We start from the raw sequence: 23,170 nt of genomic DNA, 5'->3' as shown, positions 1-23,170 counted from the left end.
TCTAGAGCACTTAACAACAACAGCAGGTCTTCTATACCAAGAATCTGATGCTATTTTCATTACAGGAATTAATATTTGTGTCATGAAGTAAAACTTCCAACTTTCAATCTTCCTTTCTATAGCCCTTGCATTTGCTTGGAGTTTTAAGCATTGACAATTTATGTTTTTGCTAATTTGAATGACAGAAACAGTTCTAATTTTTCTGTGTAGTTAATGTGTGGTGACTACATTAAATAGTTTCCACTTATTGATCCATTATAGGTACTAAACACAGTTCTAATCAGTACTTTTGATTGCCTCTTCTTAACTACTCTCTCAGATAAGTGTTTTCGCATCACAACCATAGAGATGAAGTTAAACAGAATCATGTTTTATATTATGCATGAAGTTACAGTTTGTAGTATCAAGTTCTTTTTGAATTCTTGGGATGCACACTTAAATGAACTTCTCTAAAGTGGTATTAAGGACTGCCATTTGATGGGAAACTACTGTTTAATCCAATCTTGACATTACATGTAGTCGTTACAACGGCCTTGGAATATTAGCACTATTGATTGCAATTTGATAATGAGGACTCTGAGGATCAATGAGGTGTGCTGAGTTGCCAAGATTGTCCAGTTTACAAGCCAAGATCTGGTTAGGAGTGTGTCACCAAATCCCATACCCTTTCCATAACTTGTGGTTCCTCTTCCATATCAAAGATAAGTAAGCCACTTTCTGATCACCGTTAGGAAACTGACATATTTCCTTCCAGGCTTTTCCCCATTTATAGCATTAAGTGATTTTTTTTTTTATCACTTATTCTATGTCTTGATGTTTGAATAGTAAGAAGAAAATGCCACCTTTGAAGAGAGGTTACCATAAGATATCAAAAGGAAACAATACCTTGAATTCATCCATTTTTTAAAATAACTTTTATCGTGTTTTATTTGTTTGTATCACCGTATCTTTCTCTCCATATGGAAGGTATATGATTACATTTCTTAGTCCCTCTTTATTATTTTAATGTTGTCTTCTTTTATACAATAACATTGCCATCACCCTGTGTTGGCCTTTTTTTTTTTTTTTTAATCTTGCTTTGTTTGTTTGTTTTTTTGGATTTCCCTGTCTGGGTTGAATTCTGGTTGCTCTGCCCAGTGTTCTAGTCTTGGGTCGATACCTGATATTATTGATTTTCTAACCAAAGAACTCCCTTTAGTATTTCTTGTAGTTTGGGTTTGGCTTTTACGAATTCCCTCAACTTGTATTTATCTGGAAATGTCTTAATTTCACCTTCATATTTAAGAGACAGTTTTGATGGATATATAATTCTTCGCAGGCAATTTTTTTCCTTCAATTTTTTAAATATGTCATCCCATTGCCTTCTTGCCTGCATGGTTTCTGCCTAGTAGTCTGAGATTATTCTTATTGGTTCTCCCTTGTAGGTGACTTTTCTTTTATCCCTCACTGCTCTTATAATTCTCTCTTTGTCTTTGGTTTTGGCAAGCTTGGTTATAATATGTCTTGGTGACTTTTTTTTAGGATCTACCTTATGTGGAGTTCAATGAGCATCTTAGATAGATATCTTCTCATCTTTCACAATATCAAGGAAGTTTTCTGCCAACAAATCTTCAACAGTTTTCTCTGTATTTTCTGTTATCCCTCCCTGTTCTGGTGCTCCAATCACTTGTAGGTTATTTCTCTTGATAGGGTCCCACATGATTCTTAAGGTTTCTTCATTTTTTTAAAAATTCTTTTATCTGATTTTTTTCAAATATATTAGTGCCAATTGCTTTATCTTTGAGTTCAGAAATTCTAGATTCTACTTGCTTAATTCTGCTCCTCAGACTTTCTACTAAGGTGTCGAATTCTGTAACTTTATTGTTAATCTTCTGAATTTCTGATTGCTGTCTGCCTGTGGATTTTTCCAGATTATTAAACTTTTCATTATGTTCCTGAATAATCTTTCTGATTTCTTCAGTTGCTTTATCTATGTGTTCCTTGGCTTGTTCTGTGTATTGCCTCATTTCCTTTCTGATGTCTTGAAGGGTTCTGTATATTCAACTTTTGTATTCTACATCTGGTAATTCCAGGAATGCACTTTCATCTAGAAGATCCCTGGATTCTTTGTTTTGAGAGCCTGTTGAGGTGATCATGGTCTGTTTCTTTATGTGACTTGATATTGACTGTTGTCTCCTAGCCATCTATAAGTTATTGTATTAGTTTTTGCTTGCTTATTGCGTCGTAGCTGCTTGCTTTGTTTTGGTATACCCCTATGAGTTGCTTGAGTGAGCTAGCTTGATTATTTTCTCCTTTGGAGCTCTGGTGTCCTGTACCCAGCTGGCTAGAGCTGTTATCAGGTATATCAGTCTAGAAGTCCATTCAGTTTTCTTGTATGAATTCAGCTCAGGTTTCCAGGTAGCTGATATCAAGTGTGTGGTACAGGCTCTGTCCTACAGTCTTAGAGAGGCAGGGGTGATTGGCGTATATACTGGTATGTGATTGCAGCAGGGGGTCATACTCTGAAGAAGGCAGGGGGCTGAGAACCGACCCCCAGGTGTCTCTGAAGAAAACACATCTCTGCTCCCTAGAGTGTGCTGGTGGGTGGGCTCTGCAGAGGGACCATGGGCACCCAAAGTTTTTGTTGTAAGGACTGGGAGGTACCAGTTATCCCTGGACCCCTGTTGCATGTGGCTGGGCAACCCAAGTGGAGCTACCAGTCCTTAGGTCCCTGTTGTGGGTAGGTGAGGACCTTGTTTAATAGGCAAAGAAATGCCAAACATCAATCACCCACCTCTCCACTGGACAGCTGAAATGGTTGGAGTTTGCCAACAAGGGCCTATTCTCCCAAAATAGGCCCACACAGGTCCATGCAGAAGGGAAAGGTGCTCAAGGTCCATGGACGGTTTATGCCTGGACAGGAGCCGCTTCTGTCCTGAGCTCCCCCAGTCAATGGAGCTAGCAAATTATCTTTTCTCCCCAGTTGCAAATTTTTTCCTTCCCCATGGCCAGGAGGACGGCTCCAGGTGCTCAGCAGGGTCTATCTGAGGCCTACGGATTCAGCTGCTGAAGCTGGCTTGGGGGCGGGGGGGGGGCGGTAAAATATATGCAAGTACTTAGCTTTTGCCGAGAGCGCCCTTCTCCTCAGGTTCCGGAGGTGTGAGTAGGCCGTGTGGCTGCTGCTTCTCCCTGAGGAAACTGCGGCTGAACACTAGGGCCAGTCCCTTGCCGCCGCCACCGCCGCTACAGGAATGCTGCCTGAGGGCTCCCCGCGATTCAGGTCTGGTAACTCCTCTCCGCTTCTGAATGGTCTCTTCCTTCCCCTGCCCCTCAGTTCATTGTCTAAGTTTGCCTTTGATGCTCGGGGCTTCTAGCTTGTCACAAATATACTCATTTCACTTGTTTTTGGGGGCCTTTGCTGTAAACAGAGCTCGATGGAAGCGTCTGTCTATTCAGACATCTTGGCTCCGCCATCTTGGCTCCGCCCTGTGCAGTAAAATTTTATTGTTGATTAAGGATTTGATGCATCACAGACTATTCTCTAGGGAGATTGCAAAGACAGAAAGGAATCTGACCCTTTACATCACGAAGTGGATACAATCCATTGCTTTCATGTTTTCAAGATAAAACTGGTAATTTTTTAAAATCTTTATGGCAGGAAATCTGAAGTTATGCTAATCTCAATCTGGGAAACTGGGAGGTAGGGCTGTGATCTTCCTTGATGATTACTTTTCAGAAGAGATGGGTCCCAGGTCCTTGAGGAAACTTCCTTGATTTACTTACTTTTCAAAGAGCCTGGGAAGGAATTTCATGACAAGTTAAAAGAACAAGGGCATGATAGGAATATTTTCATGTTTTTAAAATTCTTTTATTATACTTTTATTTTCAATCATGTACTGCCTGATTCTTTTATTTGATTAATTTTCTTAGTCAGTTATTATTTTTCAATATTTAAAAACCTTTTAACACTTTAACTGATGAGAAGGAAGCAACACATTATTGATACTAGAAAACTTGAAAAATGCTAATCATAAGAGCTATCATGGGAAACTCAAAGGATAAGTAAAATTTACATTTTAATGCATTTGCTCATGGCCATCTATCCACCTGCATTTATGTGTTTAAATGTTGTTGTTGTTAGGTGTGCTCGAGTCAGTTCCAACTCATAGCACCGTATGTACAACAGAACAAAACACTGCCCAGTCTGGGGCTATCCTCACAATCATCACTGTGCTTTGAGACCATTGTTGCAGCCACTGTGTCAGTGCATCTCATTGAGGGTCTTCCTCTTTTTCACATACTCTCCACTTTACCAAGAATGATGTCCTTCTCCAGGGACTGGTCCCTCCTGATAACATGTCCAAAGTATGTGAAACAAAGTCTCACCATCCTTGCTTCTAAGGAGCATTCTGACTGTACTTTTTCCAAGATAGACTTGTTTGTTCTTCTGGCAGTCAGTCCATGGTATATTCAAAGTGAAAACTTTATTTCCTGATTTGACCACTGCAAGCTGGAACTGGTTTAATCAGTGTTAAAAGAACTTCATTTTTGTTTTTATTTACTGTTACTTTGAGTAAAATTGCACACTGTTTAATACTTGTTGAACTTTGGAATTTTGTTTATGTGAGGCACATACAAAGTGCACAGTAGGCTCTGGCACTCAGATGCTGAGCTCTGGATCTCAAATGCAAATCTTATTGGCTGTGTGACCTCAGGCAGGTCATCTGATATCCCTGTGCCTCAGTTAAAAACCCATTGCCAGGGAGGGGGGCCAAGATGGCGGACTAGGTGGACGCTCCCGCGGATCCCTCTTGCAACAAAGACTCGGAAAAACAAGGGAATCGATCACATACATAACAATCTATGAACTCTGAACAACAAGCACAGACTTAGAGACGGAGGACGAACAAATACGGGCAGACAGCGACTGTTTTCAGAACTAGGAGCCAGCGCACCAGCTGACTACTTGGAAAATCTAGTTTCCCAGTGATGGCTCGGAGACAGCAGTCCATATCAAACCACATAAAGAAACAGACCATGACAGCTTCTCCAACCCCCCAAACAAAAGAGTCAAAATCTTTCCCAAATGAAGATACAATCCTGGAATTATCAGATACAGAATATAAAAAACTAATTTACAGAATGCTTAAAGATATCACAAATGAAATCAGGATAAATGCAGAAAAAGCCAAGGAACACACTGATAAAACTGTTGAAGAACTCAAAAAGATTATTCAAGAACATAGTGGAAAAATTAACAAGTTGCAAGAATCCATAGAGAGACAGCATGTAGAAATCCAAAAGATTAACAATAAAATTACAGAATTTGACAACGCAATAGAAAGTCAGAGGAGCAGACTCGAGCAACTAGAATGTAGACTGGGACTTCTGGAGGACCAGGGAAACAACACCAACATAGCTGGAAAAAAATCAGATAAAAGAATTAAAAAAAATGAAGAAACCCTAAGAATCATGTGGGACTCTATCAAGAAGGATAACTTACGAGTAATTGGAGTCCCAGAACAGGGAGGGGGGACAGAAAACACAGAGAAAATAGTTGAAGAACTCCTGACACAAAACTTCCCTGACATCATGAAAGAAGAAAGGATATCTATCCAAGATGCTCATCGAACCCCATTTAAGATTGATCCAAAAAGAAAAACACCAAGACATATCATCATCAAACTTGCCAAAACCAAAGACAAACAGAAAATTTTAAAAGCAGCCAGGGAGAAAAGAAAGGTTTCCTTCAAGGGAGAATCAATAAGAATAAGTTCAGACTACTCAGCAGAAACCATGCAGGCAAGAAGGGAATGGGACGACGTATACAGAGCACTGAACGAGAAAAACTGCCAACCAAGGATCATATATCCTGCAAAACTCTCTCTGAAATATGAAGGAGAAATTAAGATATTTACAGATAAACACAAGTTTAGAGAATTTGCAAAAACTAAACCAAGACTGCAAGAAATGCTAAAGGAGATTGTTTGGCCTGATGACCAATAATATCAGGTTCCAGCACAATACAAGGTCACAAAACAGAACGTCCTGATATCAACGCAACTAAAACAGGGAAAGCACAAAAACAAACAAATTAAGACTAATTCTAAAAAATAAATAAATAAACAAAATAATACACACAACAGGAAATCATGGAAATCAATAGATAAACGATCAAAATAATCAAAAAGAGGGACTAAATATAGGAGGCATTGAACTGCCAGATGGAGAGTGATACAAGGCGAAATAGAAGGATACAAGTTAGGTTTTTACTTAGAAAAATAGGGGTAAATAAAAAGGTAACCACAAAAAGGAATATCAATTCCATAACTCAAGAAAAAAGCCAAGAAAAACGTAACGACTCAATAAACACAAAGTTAAACATTATGAAAATGAGGATCTCACAAGCTACTAAGAAAAACGTCTCAGCACAAAAAAGCATGTGGAAAAATGAAATGGCCAACAACACACATGAAAAGGCATCAAAATGACAGCACTAAAAACTTACTTATCTATAATTACGCTGAATGTAAATGGACTAAATGCACCAATAAAGAGACAGAGAGTCACGGACTGGATAAAAAAACACGATCCATCTATATGCTGCCTACAAGAGACACACCTTAGACTTAGAGACACAAACAAACTAAAACTCAAAGGATGGAAAAAAATATATCAAGCAAACAATAAGCAAAAAAGAAGAGGAGTAGCAATATTAATTTCTGACAAAATAGACTTTAGACTTAAATCCGCCACAAAGGATAAAGAAGGACACTATATAATGATAAAAGGGACAATTGATCAGGAAGACATAACCATATTAAATATTTACGCACCCAATGACAGGGCTGCAAGATACATAAATCAAATTTTAACAGAATTGAAAAGTGAGATAGACACCTCCACATATATAGTAGGAGACTTCAACACACCACTTTCGGAGAAGGACAGGACATCCAGTAAGAAGCTCAATAGAGACACGGAAGACCTACTTACAACAATCAACCAACTTGACCTCATTGACTTATACAGAACTCTCCACCCAACTGCTGCAAAATATACTTTTTTTTCTAGCGCACATGGAACATTCTCTAGAATAGACCACATAATAGGGCATAAAACAAATCTTTGCAGAATCCAAAACATCGAAATATTACAAAGCATCTTCTCAGACCACAAGGCAATGAAACTAGAAATCAATAACAGAAAAACTAGGGAAAAGAAATCAAATACTTGGAAAATGAACAATACCCTCCTGAAAAAAGACTGGGTTATAGAAGACATCAAGGAGGGAATAAGGAAATTCTTAGAAAGCAACGAGAATGAAAATACTTCCTATCAAAACCTCTGGGACACAGCAAAAGCAGTGCTCAGAGGCCAATTTATATCGATAAATGCACACATACAAAAAGAAGAAAGAGCCAAAATCAGAGAACTGTCCCGACAACTTGAGCAAATAGAAAGTGAGCAACAAAAGAATCCATCAGGCACCCGAAGAAAACAAATAATAAAAATTAGAGCTGAACTAAATGAATTAGAGAACAGAAAAACAATTGAAAGAATTAACAAAGCCAAAAGCTGGTTCTTTGAAAAAATTAACAAAATTGATAAACCATTGGCTAGACTGACTAAAGAAAAACAGGAAAGGAAACAAATAACCCGAATAAGAAACGAGAAGGACCACATCACAACAGAACCAAATGAAATCAAAAGAATCATATCAGATTACTACATAAAATTGTACTCTAACAAATTTGAAAACCTAGAAGAAATGGATAAATTCTTGGAACAACACTACTTACCTAAACTAACACATTCAGAAGTAGAACAACTAAATAGACCCATAACAAAAAAAGAGATTGAAACGGTAATCAAAAAACTTCCAACAAAAAAAAGTCCTGGCCCAGATGGCTTCACTGCAGAGTTCTACCAAACCTTCAGAGAAGACTTAACACCATTACTATTGAAGGTATTTCAAAGTATAGAAAAAGACGGAATACTACCCAACTCATTCTATGAAGCTACCATCTCCCTGATACCAAAACCAGGTAAAGACATTACAAAAAAAGAAAATTTTAGACCTATATCCCTCATGAACATAGATGCAAAAATCCTTAATAAAATTCTAGCCAATAGAATCCAACAACACATCAAAAAAATAACTCACCCTGATCAAGTGGGATTTATACCAGGTATGCAAGGCTGGTTTAATATCAGAAAAACCATTAATGTAATCCATCACATAAATAAAACAAAAGACAAAAACCACATGATCTTATCAATTGATGCAGAAAAGGCATTTGACAAAGTCCAACACCCATTTATGATAAAAACTCTCACCAAAATAGGAATTGAAGGAAAATTCCTCAACATAATAAAGGGCATATATGCAAAGCCAATGGCCAATATCACTCTAAATGGAGAGAACCTGAAAGCATTTCCCTTGAGAACGGGAACCAGACAAGGATGCCCTTTATCACCGCTCTTATTCAACATCGTACTTGAAGTCCTAGCCAGGGCAATTAGGCTAGACAAAGAAATAAAGGGTATCCAGATTGGTAAGGAGGAAGTAAAGCTATCACTATTTGCAGATGACATGATCGTATACATGGAAAACCCGAAGAAATCCTCCAGAAAACTACTGAAACTAATAGAAGAGTTTGGAAGAGTCTCAGGATATAAAATAAACATACAAAAATCACTTGGATTCCTCTACATCAACAAAAAGAACACCGAAGAGGAAATAACCAAATCAATACCATTCACAGCAGCCCCCAAGAAGATAAAATACTTAGGAATAAATCTTACCAAGGATGTAAAAGACCTATACAAAGAAAACTATAAAACTCTGCTACAAGAAATTCAAAAGGACACGCTTAAATGGAAAAACATACCCTGCTCATGGATAGGAAGACTCAACATAGTAAAAATGTCTATTCTACCAAAAGCCATTTATACATACAACGCACTTCCAATCCAAATACCAATGTCATACTTTAAGGGAATAGAGAAACAAATCACTAATTTCATATGGAAAGGAAAGAACCCCCGGATAAGCAAAACATTACTGAAAAAGAAGAAGAAAGTGGGAGGCCTCACCCTACCTGATTTCAGAACCTATTATATAGCTACAGTAGTCAAAACAGCCTGGTACTGGTACAACAACAGGCACATAGACCAATGGAACGGAATTGAGAATCCAGATATAAATCCATCCACGTATGAGCAGCTGATATTTGACAAAGGACCAGTGTCAGTCAATTGGGGAAATAATAGTCTTTTTAACAAATGGTGCTGGCATACCTGGATATCCATTTGCAAAAGAATGAAACAGGACCCATACCTCACACCATGCACAAAAACTAACTCCAAGTGGATCAAAGACCTAAACATAAAGACTAAAACGATAAAAATCTTGGAAGAAAAAATAGGATCTACCCTAGGAGCCCTAATACAGGGCATAAACAGAATACAAAACATTACCAAAAATGATGAAGAGAAACCCGATAACTGGGAGCTCCTAAAAATCAAACACCTATGCTCATCTAAAGACTTCACCAAAAGAGTAAAAAGACCACCTACAGACTGGGAAAGAATATTCAGCTATGACATCTCAGACCAGCGCCTGATCTCTAAAATCTACATGATTCTGTCAAAACTCAACCACAAAAAGACAAACAACCCAATCAAGAAGTGGGCAAAGGATATGAACACACATTTCACTAAGGAAGATATTCAGGCAGCCAACAGATACATGAGAAAATGCTCTCGATCATTAGTCATTAGAGAAATGCAAATTAAAACTACGATGAGATTCCATCTGACACCAACTAGACTGGCATTAATTCAAAAAACACAAAATAATAAATGTTGGAGAGGCTGCGGAGAGACTGGAACTCTCATACACTGCTGGTGGGATTGTAAAATGGTACAACCACTTTGGAAATCCATCTGGCGTTATCTTAAACAGTTAGAAATAGAACTACCATACAACCCAGAAATCCCACTCCTCGGAATATACCCTAAAAATACAAGACCCTTCACACAAACAGATATATGCACACCCATGTTTATTGCAGCTCTGTTTACAATAGCAAAAAGCTGGAAGCAACCAAGATGTCCATCAACGGACGAATGGGTAAATAAATTGTGGTATATTCATACAATGGAATACTACGCATCGATAAAGAACAGTGACGAATCTCTGAAACATTTCATAACATGGAGGAATCTGGAAGGCATTATGCTGAGCGAAATGAGTCAGTTGCAAAAGGACAAATATTGTATAAGACCACTATTATAAGATCTTGAGAAATAGAAAAAACGGAAAAGAACACATACTTTTGTGGTTACAAAGGGGGGAGGGAGGGAGGGAGGGAGGGAGGGAGAGGGCTTTTTATTGATCAATCTGTAGATGGGAACTGCTTTGGGTGAAGGGAAAGACAACACTCAAAACAAGGAAGGTCAGCCTAATTGGACAGGATTAAAAGTAAAGAGGTTTCCGAGATAAAATGAAAGCTTCAAAGGATAGCGAAGCAGGGGCTGGGGTCTGGGGAACTTGGTTTGAGAGGACTTCTAAATCAATGGGCAAAACAATTCTATTATGAAAACACTCTGCATCCCACTTTGAATTGTGGCACCTGGGGTCCTAAATGCCAACAAGCAGCCATCTAAAATACATTAATTGGTCTCAACCCACCGGGAGCAAAGACAAAGGAAGAACACCAAGGTCACACGACAACTAAGAACCCAAGAGACAGAAAGGGCCACTTGAACCAGAGACCTACAATATCCTGAGACCAGAAGAACAAGTTGGTGCCCGGCCACAATCGATGTCTGCCCTGTCAGGGAACACAACAGACAACTCCTGAGGGAGCGGGAGACCAATGGGATGCAGACCCCAAATTCTCATTAAAAGACCACACCTAATGGTATGATTGCGACGAGAGGAATCCCAGAGACAATGCTCCCCAGAACTTCTGATGGCACAGGACAGGAACCATCCCCGAAGACAAATCATCAGGCATGAAAAGGACTGGTCAGTGGGGGGGAGAGAGATACTGATGAAGAGTGAGCTAATTAAATCAGGTGGACACGGGAGAGTGTGTTGGCAACTCTTGACTGGAGGGGGGATGGGAAGATAGAGAGAGAGGGAAGAAGGTAAAATTGGCACGAAACGAGAGACTGTAAGGGCTGACTCAATAGGGGGAGAGCAAGTGGGAGAAGGGAGTAAGATGTATGTAAACCTACATGTGACAGACTGATTGGAATGGTAAATGTTCACTTGAAGCTTAATAAAAATTTAAAAAACAAAAAAAACAAAAAAAAACCCATTGCCATCAAGTCGATTTCAACTCATAGTGACCCTACAGGACAGAGTAGAACTGCTCCATAGGGTTTCTAAGGAGTGGCTGGTGGATTTGAACTGCTGACCTTTTGGTTAGCAGCCGAGCTTTTAACCACTACACCAGCAGAGCTCCTCAGTTTAAAAAAAAAAAAAATTTTTTTTTTTTTAAAGCGGACGTTAAAATAGTACCTGCTATCTAGAGTTATGGTGAAATTTAAATGAGTTAATATTGGTAAAGTACATAGAGTCATGCGTCTTGCTATAATGTTTGTGAGAGCTGTTAGTGTTGTTTTAGACAAGAAGCAAGTTATATGTTATTTAGAGACCAGAATTGCTAAAGTGCAAGGCCACTGTGGCAGGACTTGGCACAAGGAGAAAGTCATCCTGCAACATCACTGTGGGGAAAGAGTGAAGGGGAAGACCCAGAGGGTCCAGGAAGTGTAGTCCCCAAGCTGGAGGCTCCCATTTCCTTCCATTTCTTCTCATCACAGATGATAGGAGCAGTGGCAACAGCACTGGGGGGGTGGAAAAGGGGCTCTTCCACCTAGGAGCACAGCCCTGCTCAGCCCAGCCAGCCAATGACTGCGAGGAGGGCTGAACCCGAGAAGCAAGACTTCCAGGCATCCAACACACTGGGGGTATTTCACATTGTACATTGTGAGAAAGCAAATTACTAAACTATGAGAGTATGTAACATTCAAAGTATTTAACAACCTGGTGTGGGTACAGGCTTATCCAGGTTCTGGAGACTTCTTTTAGTTTCTGGATTATTGGGAGGTTCACGGGACCTGTGAAACATTTGGGACTCTGCAGGGAGGAGCTATTTACTAAAAGAAAAAAAATGTATTAACTCTTAGTGCAACTATACTTGTCTGCTCCAGATAACTATCACTCAGTCTTGTCTCTACCCCTATGTGAAGGTAAATGCTTACCAATAATAATAATAATCTAGAAAATACTTTCCAGAAGCTATTTCTGAAAAAGACATATAAACATCTGTTGTGGGTAACATGCCCTTAATCTAGAATCCCAAAGGCCTGCATTGTGATTCTTCTGCTAGGAGAATGCATAAGCTCCACAGGGGTCTGGAGGATCATATGGTTAAGTACGAGGGCCGTACAATTGAGCAGGTGAAAAGATCATCCACTCGTGTATCTTTTGGTATGCGCTTTTCACTTTTGACAGTAAATGGTCAAATGCCGCCACTATGGCCTGAGAAAGAAATGGTGACTAGAGGCTCAAATCCATCAGGGAGGAAGATCAGGATCATCCCACCAGGTATACCACCCAGACTAGCAGAGACACTTTTGAAGGGCGAAGAGAACTGAGAATGGATAGTAGAGGAGGAAGATGCTGGGAATCAGCCTTGAGACCACCTGCAGTAGCAGAAGCTCTAATTTGTTCCACTGACCCCCCTCATAATTTGTCTTCCCTAAAAAAGTACCATAGGAACCATGGAGGACCTATGCTCAGAATTTATACAAAGAAGTCTATCCAAATGGCCCAAGGGGTGGACTGTAGTGAATGCTGTGCTGTGTCATCAAGATCCTCCTTCAGGGTTAAATAATTATTCTTCCAGGTGTGGGGAGTATGGCTATCTGAGAGGCCTCAGCCTTCAGCCTTCTTTGAGCAGTGCCTCAGCCAAAGTAACCTGCCTCATCCCAGGTCACACCCCTCAGATCTCTTGTTGTGGGAAGCATAACCAACTAACAATCCCCTGAATCCACCAATGAGTTTGTGCTGAGGTATCACTTCTGGGCTGCTCCCGGTCACTGACTGAGCAGGGTACAGGGGCAGGCCAATTCCTCATCTTGTTAGTTCTTTAATAGCATCAAAATTATTGACTGCTTTGCTTGTCTTCAGTCAGACACGACCTCTCTGCCTCCATAACATTGTGAACACCAAGTGACCCACAAAATCTCCAAAGGTTCTTTAAGGCAAACACATCACAGGGTGGAATTCCACACTAAGGGCAATGGTTCCTGGGTTTGGTTCTTTGAAAAAGTTAAACTTTCTTTAGGGGATACCTTGTAGGTTTTAAATCAAGGCAAACAAAGTTGAGTTCCCCCTTGTAGGAAATAAATCCACCTCCCCACACAGCTGCCTACAAAGAGACAACCATTCTGTTACCTTTTTTTGTACCCAAGGGACATGAATGATTTGGAGAATAGAAGACAACGGAACAATTTATTTAATGAGAAGCTCTAAGAATTCAACCCCAGAGACTCTGGAAACATTAAACATGTTTGTTCTCTTTGCCCCTCACCTGTAATTCTCTGATCCCAGACTAAGGAAAACCCAATTGGTCTTCCCAGAGACAGACCACAGAGAAGAGAAAGAGCTTCAGTGATACAATTGGAGACAATCAATGAGTCCTGATCAGGGTTGGGGTATAAGAAGGAAAAGAGACCAGAAAGTGGGTACTGGGTCACACCTCCATGATAATGAGACTGGGACAGTCCTGTATTTATTTAGTTTATGAAGGTGAAGTCCCTGTATGTAGAAGGTACCTTAGCTTCCACTGCTGCCAGTCTTTCCAGCTCTCTTCTGTTTCCTTCTTTGTCTTTCTGGAATCTGGATTCTCTCTCCAAGAAGAGTTGGAAATGGCCATTTCTTGATTGTGTTATTTTCCAAAGAGGCTCCATCTCAGCGACTTTTACATTTTATCTTATCTTTTTTACCAAACACCACTTCACTGTCTTCCACTAATTGTAGGTTGCCGTTACATTTCCTACATTCAAAATTGATTCACTAACTATTCAAGGAACGTCTATTATGTACAAGGTATTGTGTATTTAGACATTAGATTGGATTTTTCTGTACATTTCCTAACTAATTTTACCTCGGATGAAAGCTATTGGTTTCTAAATATTTGTTTAATATCTAGCTGCCTTACTGATAGCAATTAATAGTTTATTTTGTTATTCTCCTTAGTGTCCACAATATCAACTATAAGTAATATAATTATTTCCTCCATTTCTGTGCTCAGGTCCATTTTCTTTTCTTATCTTACCAATCTCTTTAAAATGTTCAGAAGGAAGTGGAAGGATTGACATGGGAGTCAATTGCCTTGATCTGTTCATGAATTTAACAGAAATATTTTAGTGTTTTAATATAGAGTATTCTGTTGGCTATGGTTTCAAAACAGTGAGTCTTTATTGGGTTAAGAAATTGTCTTTAATTTTCTTGTTTACCTAGAGGCTCTTCCTTGGCTGCTAACCATGACAATGGCTGTTAAATTTTATCAAATGCATTTTCTGTTGTGATTCTGGTTATGATTTCTTTTCACTAACATATTTTTGTGTTAAATTATGTTGACGAAAATTCTAAAATTAAACCAGATTCCCATTACTGGAGTAGATACTACTTGTTCATGATGTATTATGTTAAAATAGATACGAATGCATTTTACTATTAAATTTTGTGTTTATATTTAGGCATGTGATGAGCCTATTTTCTTTTTGTGATATAGTTGGCCATTTGGTCTCAATTCCTATTATGCATCTAACATTCATATTTGTTGAGCATCTACTACACGTCTGACACATAGTAAATTCCTGAAGAGACAATGGTGAGCAAACAGAGTCACAATCTATGACCCACAAATAAACGTAAAATTACCAACATGAAAGGTACATCTAGGAGCAGTCCTGGGTGCTCTACTTATGGATCTCACAAGCTCTGTCCTTCCTGGTTCTCATTCTCTGGTCTCCATGTCCCTGGACTCTCAAATTCCTTCCATTATCAAACTCACCATCCACAGGGCAACTGAACTTCTGTCCTCTTACTTAGTCTACAATGCTTGTCTTTTCCTTACTTCCTCTGACTGACAATTACCCATCCTTCCTCTCTCAGCTCATATAATCCTATTTCAGAGAAGCCTTCCCTAACCACCTCCCCAGACTAAATTGTGTCCTCAATTATTTCTTTTTAATTAATTAACATTCTTTGCACTTGAAAAAGCCCTAGTGGAGCAGTGTTTAAACCACTTGGCTGCTAACCGAAAGGCTGATGGTTCAAATCCACTAGCTGCTCAACAGGGGAAAAACTTCTGTAAAGATTACAGCCTTGGAAGCCCTAGGGGCAGTTCTACTCTGTCCTGTAGAGTCACTATAAGTTGGAATCGACTTGATGGCAACAGATTTTATTTATGCATGAATAATACTGTTTGTTTTTCTGTCATGGAGAATGTAAACATTTATTTTCAAATCTTAAGCATGAATTCTAATTTTCTTTAGTACGATTTGCTCTACAGAAGTTTTTTAAAAGTTTTTTTAATCAAATTTATTCATCATATTCTTTGTAATTCACTCCACTAATTTTTTTTTTTAGTTGTACTTTCTCATTAAACAGCTTCTCATTAAACAGCACACAGACTGTTTCATGACATTGATTAACAACCCCACGACATGCCTGTATTTTATAGTAATGGTCGTGTGTTTTCATTTCCTCCTCTTTTCTACATAGTCTACATGCCCTTTACACCTCTTGGAAGAATCCTTCTGGCTGGCGATCTCTGAAAGAGGAAGCCATAGGAATCTTCACTAATTAGAATTGCTGCATGGAGGTTAAAAGAGGTAACAGGCCTATTTTATTTACAATGATTATTTTCCATCCTGGATGGCAGCCCACATTTCATGGAGATATTGATAAATGATAGCCATGTAAGACAGATTTATTGTGATGATAAAAACAGAAGTTCACAATTATCCGGTGCCCGCTGTATGCTACAGGCCCCACACTAGGAAATGTACATGCATTATCTCAGTTAATTCACTCATCAATCTCATTGTGAAAGGAAATATTTACTACTCCCATTGCAAAGGTGAGGTATCTGAAGCTAAGAAGCTTAAGGAACTTTCTTAAGGTCACACAGGTAGTAACTTGGTGGAGCCAAATTTATCCAGGCAGTATGATTCAAATACCCATTTTAAAAATCACAGCTCTATACTGTACCTTGGGGAAGTTATATAATCAAAATACTTGTCATAAAGCAATTTGATAATAATAATTATTATGATTTTTTTGAGATCCTCTTGTGCACAAAGGGATTTCTAAACCTTACAAAGAAGGCAATAGTAATAAACCTATTTTTGAAAAGAAAAAAAATAAGGCACTATAAGTTTAATGGTCATATCTGTACGAAGTGTCAGTTCACAGAATAAGGGATGCATTGTTAACTCAGATGACCATTCATCACTATTGTAGAGCTATCAGACTGAAGAAAGTATGGGAATCATACAGGAAAAAACACTAAGTGTTCACACAAAATATCTCCAATTAGTTTGGAAAGGTCATATCAAAGAAAACATTGCTTTATTGCATTGATTCAAAAAGAAGAGTTAGAACCAGAGAATAGAAAACAGAGTGGTTTCTGCTAAATGAAAGAAAGTCAGAATGACCATGCACACTTAAAAATGGAAAAGGGCTACCCGTGACAAAGACAGTCACTGTCATTGAAAGGACTCAATAGAGGTGGTATTGTAAAGGTGATGACTACTTGAGATGCCAGTTGGCTATTTGTTGAATGTTACTCGTGCATTCTCCTCTAGCAGAAACACCAGCTGCATGGAAGAAGGAAACCAAAGTTTCACAATTCCTCCTGCTAGGCCTCTCAGAGGATCCTGAACTTCAGCCCCTCTTCTTCGGACTCTTCCTGTCCATGTACCTGGTCACTGTGCTTGGGAACCTGCTTATCATCCTTGCTGTCAGCTTTAACCCCCACCTCCACACCCCCATGTACTTCTTCCTCTCCAACCTGTCCTTTGTTGACATCTGTTTCATCACCACCACGGTCCCAAAGATGCTGGTGAACATCCAGACACAGAGCAAAGCCATCTCCTACATAGGATGCCTCACTTAGGTGTATTTCTTCATGATTTTTGCTGGACTGGACAATTTCCTCCTGTCCATGATGGTCTATGACTGGTTCGTGACCGTCTGTCACCCCCTGCACTACACAGTCATCATGAACCCCCGCCTCTCTGTCTTTTCAGTTCTGATGTCTTGGATCATCATTTTCTGGGTCTCTCTGCTTCATATTCTACTGATAACACAGCTGAACTTCTGTATAGAAAAAAAAAAATTCACATTTCTTCTGTGAACTGGCTCAGATTTTCAAAGTGGCCTGTTCTGATACCCTCATCAATAACATCTTCTTGTATGTGGCAACTGCCCTTCTGGGTGTGTTTCCTTTCACAGGGATCCTCTTCTCTTACTCTCAGATTGTCTCCTCCTTAATGAGGATGTCCTCTGCTGGGGGCAAGTATAAGGCATTTTCCACCTGTGGGTCTCACCTCTCTGTTGTCTCCTTGTTCTTTGGGTCAAGTCTTGGGGTTTACCTTAGTTCTTCTGTGACCCATTCTTCCCAGAAAAGCTCAGTAGCCACGGTGATGTACACTGTGGTCACCCCCATGCTGAACTCCTTCATCTATAGTCTAAGGAATAAGGATATGAAGGGGGCCCTCGGAAGGCTTCTTAGTAAAGCAGTCTCTTGTAAGTGATAAGACCCTGGCTGGCCTTTGGGATAAGTGGACTTTGTTGGCTCCAAAAGCAAATGCCATTAATTAAAGATTCTGATTGTTTTTCTCCCACCAAAGACACGCTTCATTTCTATTATTCCCAAAACATCCATGACTTCGATCTCTACTTGTTTTTGTACTGTTTTTGCTGCACTCCTATTTTGGTAATTCCTTTTGATTTCTCTTCCCTACGTGTTGTCTAAAAATTTCTGTCTTTGGTCAGCTTTCTTTTAGCCGTTTCTGAAATTTACAACCTTATATTTGAAGCATTTATTATGTCAAGTACTGACACAGTTTCTCCAAAAATTAACCCCTCAACATTGATGCTCTTCACCTTAATTTGGTTGTGTATGTGTTTTTCTTTCAGTGAAATGGATTTAAAATTATGCAATAGTCATAACCATGTGTTTGCAACATCATTGAAATTTGCTCTGGCCTCCTTCTGTGACAGACACACCAGCTACATGCTGAACCCCTTCATCTGCAACATTTTTGAGATATATTCTCACAATTACCCCAGTTTTCAGATGAAAAGATTAAGATTGGAATGTATTCAAACTCAATAAATTGATGTTGAGCCCACTTTCTAACTTTGCTATCCTTCTTTTTGTAAGCATAGTGCTGCAATTTTCAGCTTCAAGGGTGACAATCAAGATTTAAAAGCTGGTTTGTTCAGATAATTCGTAGTAATATCCTACCTAGGATAACTCCTGCGTGTAGCTTTTATTCTTTTGGTCCTTTCCTTCCTTCATTTCTCTCCTTATTTCCTTTCATACTTCCTTCCTTCTTCCTCCTGACCTTTATTTTCCATCATTGTGGCTTTAAATCCCCAGGGTCCTAAAACATGTAATAATGAGTACAATAGAATAAGAGTTGTTATTTATGAGGTTTAATTTTTTTTTTCTGGGACTGTCCAGAGGTGTCATCAAGAATGATAGTTCCAAAAAAATAGGCAGTTACTCATCTCTGAAATAGCCACTTTAATTAATGGTGCTGGGATAGCTGAATTTCCACATACAAAAATAGAAAGCTGAATCTGAGCCTCACTCCATATATAAAAATTAACTCAAAATGGATGAAGGACCCAAATGTAAGAACTGAAACCATGGAACTTGTAGAAGAAAACTTAGGAGTAAGCCTTCAGTATATAATATTTAACAATGAATTCTGAGATAAGAAACCAAAAGCACGAGCAAAAAAGATAAGGCAGGTAAATGGAACTTTATCAAAATTAAAAGTTTTGTGTATCAAGGGATATGATGAAAAAAATGAAAAGGCAAACTAGAAAATGGAAGAAAATATTTGGCAGTCATATTTCTGATAAGGGTTTAATATTCAGAACATGTGAAGAACTCCTACAATTCAAAAACAAAAAAAGACAACCCAATTAAAAAGCAAAGGGCTTGCGTAGACATTTCTCCAAAGAAGATAAATAAATGGCCAATAAGCACATGAAAACATGCTTAACCTCATTAAAAAGAAAAAAGAAAAAAAAAAAACGTTGCCATCAAGTTGATTCTGACTCTAGCAACCCTACAAGACAAGGCAGAACTGCCCCAGAGTTTCCAAGGATGGTGCAATTGAACTATTCATTTTTCAGTTAGCAGCCTGAGCTCTTAACTACTGCACCACCAGGGCTCCATAAGTTTTCCAGCGAGCTGCTGGTGGATTCGAACTGTTGACCTTTTGGTTAGCAGTTGTAGCTCTTAACCACTGCACCACCAGGGTTCCCAACCTCATTAGTCAGTAGGAAATGCAAATCAAAACCACGATGTGATACCACTTCACACCCACTAGGATGTCTATTATCAGAAAAATGGAAAATAATAAGAGTTGGTGAGGATGTAGAGAAATTAGTGCTCTGGCATTGCTGGTAGGAAAGTGAATGGTGCAGCCACTGAGGACAGCAGTTTTGTGCTTCCTCAAAAAGATAAACTTAGAATGAATATATGACCAGGAATTCCACACCAGGGTGTATACCACAAAGAACTGAAACCAGGGACTCAAACAGATCCTTGTATACCAGGTCCATTGCAGCATCACTCACAATAGCCAAAAGGTAGAAACAACCAAAATGTCTATCAACTGATGAATAAAAAAACGAAATGTGGTAAATATATACAGTGGAAAGTTATTCCACCATAAAAAGGAATTAAGTTCTAATATATGATGACATGAATGAATCTTGAAAATATTATGTTAAGTGAAATAAGCCAGACACAAATAAATATGATGCCATTTATATGAAATATCTAGAATAGAAAAACGCATAGAGACAGAAAGTAGACTAGAGGTTACCAGGAGGCCGGGGGAGTGGAAAATGGGGAGTTATTGCTTAATGGGTACAGAGTTTCTGTTTGGGGTGATGAAAATTTTTGGAAACAAGGAGCAGTGATGTTTGTGATTAATGCTACTGGATTGTACACTTGAAAAGGGTTAAAATGGCAAATTTTATGTCTATATTTATCACAGTAAAATAAATCACTTGGAAATATTTATTCAGATTTTCACGTGTGAGGTGTGCCACTTTCCAGGTCACTCACTCACTCAGGCCCCCAAATTTTGTCAGTTCAGCTCTGCTTTTCTTTTCTCCCCATATGAAAACAATCAAATCCTTGTGAGATTCTGTATGAGGAAGGAAGAGGTCTCCCAATAGACTAGAATTGATTTTATCTCATTGCAAGCATGTTCTTTAAGACTCTGGCTGTGTTTTTAGAAGCATGGTGGATTCATGGATGCCAGCATTCTGTCAGTGGCCAGCACTAGAGCGCACAAGTCCTTTCTTAGGCAGAGTCAGGAAGCGCCTCTACCAACTTCCGTGTGATTTAATTCTCTTTATGTAACATTTGATAACAGCTTTCTTTCTTCTTTTCCTACCCACACTGATGGCAGAAATTAAAAAATCTGTCTCCTTGATATGTAATTGGTTGATTTACTGATATTTTTTATTACTTAGGGCTGTCACTGTTTCATCTAAATGATTTTCTCAGGACTGATGACAACATTCAGGATACTAAGAAGAAACAGGAGATGAAAACCCTGTTGTTTTTTTTTTTTTCTCTTCTAAATAAACACTGTAGATACCCAAGTTTGGGTAAATAATTAAATCCACAAGAGACAAGGTGTGTATGTATGTATATTGTACCAATCTTGGAAATTTTTGTGTCCCAGGATATTTTCCCTTACAATTTTCAAACATGGTAGCATCTTTAATTTTTGCAATTTTGGGTCTAACTCTCAGTTTATTGCATTAGTGATGTTATGTTAAATAAGCTGATGTACTTGTAATGTCACTTTCCTATCATGATTAGTCTTTCAAGTGTGTGCCTGTTACACCAATTGTGTCATTTGGGAAGGAGATGCTATGATGGAGTTAAGAGTATAAGAGAATTATGGGTTATATGGGGGTGGCACCTGTGTAAAATAAAGAGGAAAAGAAGCAGGATTGACCAGGGAGAGCCTTTGGACCACAGTACAAATCTGACACCTCTGAAAGGGGAGAGAGGAGAAGGCAGGATTAGGCACCACCCTCAGATGGTGAACCCCCTGGAGCAAGCATTTGCCCTTTGGAGGAGTCTCTGTTTGGTAGAAATGGCCAGGCCCTATTACTCTGGGAGCAGCATAATCTTGAAAGCTGAACCAAAACCTCAAAGCACTAACTAAGGCTGTCATCTAACCAGACTTTTTGCAGCTGAACCAAAACCAAACCAAACCCCTTGCCTTCGAGTCGATTCTGACTTATAGCGACCCCTTAGAATTCTTTCTTAAAGAAAGAGCCAGATGTCACACCTTCTTGGCTGCCACATTTATTTTAGTGTCTAATCTTGAAGAATGATCAATGTTGGACCAATTTCTATTGACTTAGTTTTAGTTTCTTAAACTGATGATTGACTCTCCCAGACACCAGCTTTAAAGAAAATTTTAAAATTTATTTACTATCTTCCTTTATTTTTGGTGCAGTCTACATATTATTGAGTCAATTTTAGTACTATACTTATTTCCATGAGATATTCAAATTTTCAATAGCTTATTACTTAATTTTCTTTTGATATTAAAAAAAAATTTCCCCTACCTCTGCTATTATTGTTAGTTTATATATTTAGGTATTCTTTTTTTTTCTTGATAACACTTGCCTGGTGTTTGAGTACTTTCCCCAGGAATTAGCCGTCAATTGTTTGTATATTTTTATAAGAAGTTCTATTCTTTTCTTTACTCTTCTTAAGTTTACTTTGTAGTTCTTTATATCTTTTTTTATAAAGGTTTAACTTATAAAACATTTTTTATTTACTTCTAATGATAATGAATTACGTATTTTCTAATTTCTTTTACTTAAAATAGATATTTTACCTTAGAATAGTTTTCCATGAAAATATAGGGAAAACAAAAATTAATTATGTTGAATCCCATTACCTCTAAATATGCAACCATTAGCATTTGGGTATTTTCCTTCCATACCAAAAAAAAAAAAAAAAACCAAACTCAGTGCCATCGAGTCAATTCTGACTAATAGTGACCCTATAGGACAGAGAATACATGTAACATGGGAGAAACCCAATTTGTGTAATAACTGTGGGAAGATTTGAGTTGTTTCTCGCCACTTAGGAGACCTGTGAGAAATTGTGCTGGGGAGAAAATTTTATCTGCAGTATGGAGAAGCCTTCAGTGTACATGCGGCTGTTATCAAAAATGAGAATGTTTGAAGAGAAACCCTTGCTGGGTATTTAACGTGGACATATTTTTAGCACCAGCTCTCACTTTTTGTATATAACAATACACACATTAGGGAGAATCTCCATAAATGCAACTGCTGGGAAAACTTCCCTGGTGTCACACTGTATTCCTCATGACAGAAATCACACTGAAGAGAAAAATCCATATATATAAAGAATTGTGGGAAAGTCCACAGCAGGGGTCAGTGAACTACGGGCTATGCCCTGTTTTTGTATGGCCCACAAGCCAGGAGTGGTTTTTTACGTTTTTAAAGAAGAAGGATGTGACAGAGACCATATGTGGCCCACAAAGCCTGAAATACTTGCTCTCTGGCCTTTACAGAAAAACTTTGCCAATCCTTGGTGTACAGCAGCGCTTCTCTACAGGGGGTGATTTTGTAGTCCAGGAGACATTGGGTAACATCTGCAGACAGTTTTGGTTCTTACAACTAGGGGGAGAAGTGCTGCTAGTATCTAGTGGGAAGACCTCAGGGATGCTGTTAAATGTCCTACAACGCACAGGAAAGAGTCCCTGGGTGGTGCCAATGTTAAGTGCTCAACTACTAACCAAAAGTTTGCCGATTCAAACTCTCCGAGAGGCTCCTTGGAAGACA

At 38.7% G+C, this 23,170-nt stretch overlaps 1 pseudogene; it reads left to right on the top strand.

Annotated features, from left to right (window-relative positions):
* Window positions 1-16,853: 16,853 nt before the first annotated feature.
* Window positions 16,854-23,170, top strand: part of LOC126071130 (olfactory receptor 7G3-like) — a 35,951-nt pseudogene continuing 29,634 nt past the window's right edge.

Source organism: Elephas maximus, chromosome 3 (genome assembly GCF_024166365.1).
Source record: "Elephas maximus indicus isolate mEleMax1 chromosome 3, mEleMax1 primary haplotype, whole genome shotgun sequence".
NCBI lineage: Eukaryota > Metazoa > Chordata > Mammalia > Proboscidea > Elephantidae > Elephas > Elephas maximus.
Note: the sequence above shows the minus strand (reverse complement) of the source record. Positions and strands in the feature narration are given on the sequence as shown.